General features: G+C 61.8%; 1 protein-coding gene across 4 annotated transcripts in view; it reads right to left on the bottom strand.

Moving 5' to 3' along the window:
* Positions 1–4,381: 4,381 nt before the first annotated feature.
* PNCK (pregnancy up-regulated nonubiquitous CaM kinase) overlaps positions 4,382–4,831 on the bottom strand; it is a 3,757-nt gene continuing 3,307 nt past the window's right edge. For 3 of the 4 annotated variants that reach the window (XM_040467458.1, XM_040467461.1, XM_040467459.1), the window contains exon 12: positions 4,382–4,760. The gene's annotated coding sequence lies outside the window, so the exon portion shown is untranslated. The remainder of the gene's footprint in view (positions 4,761–4,831) is intronic. The other variant, XM_040467460.1, reaches the window with a different exon arrangement.

Raw genomic sequence — 4,831 nt, 5'->3', positions numbered from 1 at the left:
TATCAAATAACATAACTGAACACATATGTCCACACAAAAACTTGCATAGAAACGTTCACGGCGGCACCATTCACAATCGCCAAAAGGAGAGAACAACCCGAATGTCCACGAACGGACGTGCGGATCAACACAATGTGGCGTCTCCATACAGTGGGACATCACTCGGCTATAAAAAACGAAGTGAAGTACTCTCGCAACGCCACGGTGTGGATGACCTCAAAAACGTTATGCTAAACATAAGGAGCCAGACACAAAGGGTCACGTATTGTACGATCTCATTTCCATGGAATATGAGAATAGGCAAATCCGCAGAGACAGAATGTAGGTTAGTGGCTGCCGGGGGGCTTGGGGAGTGGGGGTGTTGGGGAAAATGGGGAGTGACCGCTAACAGCGACGGGGGTGTTTTGGGGGGAGGGGGTGATGAAAATGTCGCAGAGTTAGATCGTGGTTGACGGCTGCACACGTTTGTAAATACACTAAAAACCAATACGTCGTACATTTGAAAGGGTGAATTTTATGAGACGTGAATAATAGGTCGCTAAAACTAAAACGAATCCTAACTGAAAGGAAGAGGCTTAAACAAGATATACCAGGCAAATATTAACCAAAAGGAAGTAATAGTTGCTATGTTACTATCAGGCGAAAGGACCATAGGGCAAAGCATGGCAGTATTAAAGCATCAAATACTCAACTACCCTGAAACATAGAGCGATTCTAAATTCATCTGCACTCAATGACCTAACTTAAAGGATATAAAGCAACAGTTGAAGGAACAAGGCTAAACTGAGAAGGAGCCATCGGGCCTCTACGCGGGGCGTCGTGGGAGGCAAGCTGGGCTCCCTGGCGTGAGGACAGCTACCAAAATCCCCACGAGGCCTGGAGACAAGATCTGCAGGCGAGGCTTTTGTAGGGATCGCCAAGGGCCAGATAGGGTTGAAGAATCCTGAAAACCTCTCTCCAAGCAAAAATCTAATCCCGTCGGCGCACTGCCTCCAAGTAGCCCTCCGATGGCTCCCCAGCGCCCTCTTGAGAGAGTTCCATCTCCAGGCCCATCTCTAGCCACTTCTCGCCACTGCCCTCAATCAACCAAACCGGGCTACGTGCTCTCTCCGAATACTCCGCACTTCGTGTCTTGCCCACCTGGGCAAGGAGACAGGGATGGAGTCAGGACGGCCCGGACGGAGCTGAGATTAGGTGGAGAACGTGGCAGCCATGTGCCCGTGCAGCGGCTGGCAGGAGGGGCTGAGTCCCGACCGGCCCCTTCGTCTCCCGAACGGGCCTGCTTCTCCCCCGGGTTCGACTCCTTCGTACTCTCCCCTCCCATCCAGTCCCCTACCAGAGGTCTCCATCTTTCCGGTCCCACATGGCCCCCAGACATGTGTCCCTGACACCAGTCCTGCCCCAAGTCCCCACGTACACCCTCACGCTCCCGGCGAGCCCTCCTCCCTTGCACAGAGGCGGGCAGGGGGGCAAAGCACAAGGCCGTGTGGCCTTGGCTCAGTCACTCGGCCTCTCCGCCTGTTTCCCGACATGTAAAGTGAAGATGATACAGAGAGGTTGAGTTAATACGTGTGAAGGTCTCTGAAACTGCCTGGCACACAGCAGATGCTCAATATAAAGCTGGACCCACATTTGCAAAGAAGGATGAGAAACAGTCTCTTTGGCACCCCTTTGGGCACCTCAGATTACCATGTCCAAAACCAGTCTCGTCTCTCCCCCAAACCCAGCCGTTCAACCCCTCTCGGCGAATGGTCCCAAACATGTGGGCCACCGGGGACGGCTCCTTCATTCCCCACCCCCAGCCTATCACTGGCCCCTGAAGGCCTCCCAGGACCATCCCCACCCCCACCGGCATCCCCACCGGGAGCGTGAACCCACAGGCTGAGCATCTCCAGAAACCCCGCCACCCACAGGTTTGCTCCAAGACAGAGTGCGTGGCCCGCCCTGTGCGGTCTGGAACCTCTCATTTCTGGACTGGTCCCCCGACACCTGGGCCCCATTCCCAGCTCACAGCGCCCCACTTCTTCCAGCTGTCCAAGCTCAGCACCTGCTATCCCGCCGGCGGCTCGCCACCGCTCACAGACTAGGGCCCAGCCCTTACCCTGCCGGGCCTGGGCACCTGTTGCTACCCAAGGCTGAAATGCTCTCACAGAGCCCCCCAGGCTCCTCCACCCCCTCACCCCCCAGTTCTTGTCTTTGGCCGCACCAGCCCCTCCTGTCTCGCAGGCGGCCAGACTCACGGCCTAGGCACCCAGGCGACCCAAAACTTTCCTCTCACAAACTGCCCCCTCGGATGGGAAGGCCTGGGGGGGGTGGGGATGAAAGGATGCCGCCTCTGCTGGACCTGGGGGTCCCCGTATCTCCTGGCTCCCGGATGGGCGGCGCAGCACTTCTCTCCCGAGTGAGGAGTTTCCCAGGGCCCGATTTTGGGGTGCGGGTGCGGGGTGGGGGGCACTGGAGGAGAGGAACGGTTTTGAGCAGCTGCCCCAGGTGGTGAAGGACAGGGAGGGCTGATGGACGGTTTTTCGATGTAGCCATGGCGCCGCCTGCTGTTCGGAGGCCAAATCGCACCCCGGGTCAGGACGGGCGGAGCCGCAGCCCCAAGCGCAGCGATGATGTGGCCACCTCCGAAGCAGGGCGACCCCGGCAAGGCAGGCTCCGGCACTTGTGCTCGGAGCTCCCTCAGCAGCCAGCACACTACTTGCCCAGCTCAGGTCTTTCTTATCATCTGAGTAAGCCCACCCCTCCATCACAGGGCCTCCATGAGGGCAGGTGCCTCGCAAGGTGGGCCGAGCGGCTGGCACAAAGTAGAGGCCGAATCAGTATCTGATGCACAAAACAAGAACAGGTAGGCGTCACGAGAGTCCAGTGTGAGGATGTCAGAGGTGGCGGGACAGGGGATGACCGGGGCCCAAACGGGAGCTAAGCAGAGGCCAGACAGCTCATTGGAGGCGACGAGACCGAGCCGTCGAGACCTGGCCGTGGCGCTGGCTGCCTCCGGTCCCCTGGAACGTGGGCAGAAACAGCAGGCACGGGAGGACTGGATTATGTGACCCAAAAGCCTGGAGCGAAGGATGGCCTAGAAGTGGCCATGGGGACAGGAAAGGAAGCTGGCCACCCCCGCCCCCCCCCCCGCCCACCCCCCCCCCCCCCCCCCGGATTTGTGTGCCTGAGAATGAGCGGGTGGGCGTGCCCACCCCGGGCGGTGCCCGTCCCCGGCTACCTGGAGGCGCCCTGCACCTGGCCATTCTTCTCCACGGAGGCCAGGCCCCTGGCTCCAACCCCAAAGGCTGCTCCAGTCCTCCCCCCTCTCCCCCCACCGCCGAGACCCAGGCCAGCGCTGGGGTCTAACTGCCCACGGGTCTGCCTCCCTTCAGGTCCTAAAGGCTGACAAAGAGAAAGGTCTTCTCGGTCAGGCTCCGCAATGGGGGCTGACAGGGAGCCGCAGAGGAGGGGTGACCGGGGCGCCCAGAACTCTGAGAGCTCTTTCCCCCGTGGAGGAAGGAAGGAGGCCGGCCCAGCAGGGCCAGGAGAGGCTTGGGGGTCCTGGCCAGCAGGGCGCCGGAGCCCTGGCTCACCCACAGTGGGGTTGCAAGGGTCAGGGGCCGCACAGGCCGGAGGACCGGCCGCCGCCCTTCGTGCCACGTGCCACAAGCCGTAACCAACCCAGCCTCCGTGTCCTAGGCTGTCTTCCCCTCCCCGTCGCCGCCCCCAGCACAGGGGTTCCAAAGCCACAGTACAGTACAGACGTTGAGGCTTCAGTGGCGCCCTCTCCTGGCTAAGGAGCCCCGCCTCCACCTTCTGAGGCCGGGGTTCCTCAGGCTTCCGCACAAGAAGGTGCCCGCTGGAACCCCTCTCTGTCTGGCCAGGGTCGCGGAAGAGTGGGGGAAGGAAGGGAGAGGCTGGAGGCCACAGCCCAGGGCTCTGGTCGTCCTCCAGCTACAGCGGGCCTCCACTTGCCCGTGAGCCCCTCCCAGCCTGTCCTGCAGCCCACCCCCGGGGGCCCAGAGACAGCGACCCCCATTTGGCCTCCCGCCACCGCCCTCGGCTGGCAGCCCACAAGGCCTGAGCCGCCTCCGTTTTCTCTCAAGGAGCCACAGCCACATGCAGGCCGACCGCTGGGGTGGCGGAGCTGGCCAGCCAGGCCGCCTCTCGCCGGTGCTTTGGGGGGACCGGGACAGGAAATTCTTGAACAACTTGGGAGCTCGCCTGCCATGACGGGAGGGAGAAGTTCAGGGGGCCGTAGGCGAGGTCGTGTGGCAGGGTCCCGCGGGCAGGGGGCCTGCCTCCTTGGTCTCCTTCCCACAGGTGACATCCATCCCCTCCGCCCTCATCCCCCCATCCCTGTCCCTTACCCCTCCCTCCAGCTCACCACTGGCCCATCGCTCTGTCTGTATTTATTGATTTGGGGAAAACTCGAGGGCCACGACACAAGCGGGACCACCACAGTCAGCAGAGCACAGAACAGCGTGCGGGAAGAGCTGCCCCCGGAAAGCCTCTTCGGCATCCAGAGCGGGTGTGGCGGTGACAGTGGAGCGGGATCTCCGTGGACGCACCCCGCCAGCCCCCGGGCGAGGGCGGAGCCTGGGTGGCAGAGGGGGGGAGACCCACTCCTGCCCCAGCGCCATGCGCCACACCCACACATCTCCAACTTTCCAGCAGAGGCCAGCCCGGGGTCCTGGGGCTGGGGAAAGGGGACTGAACGGGCCCGCCCACAGGAAGGGAGTCCAGGAGTCAGGGCACTCGGCCTCAGCATCTGCCTGGGGGCAGCGGGGAGGAGAGAGGAGCACGGGGAAGGGGGTGGTCAGGAGGCTCCCCCAGCCTGCCCCCG

Source organism: Herpailurus yagouaroundi, unplaced genomic scaffold (assembly GCF_014898765.1).
Source record: "Herpailurus yagouaroundi ecotype Mexico unplaced genomic scaffold, PumYag 67493, whole genome shotgun sequence".
NCBI lineage: Eukaryota > Metazoa > Chordata > Mammalia > Carnivora > Felidae > Herpailurus > Herpailurus yagouaroundi.
Note: the sequence above shows the minus strand (reverse complement) of the source record. Positions and strands in the feature narration are given on the sequence as shown.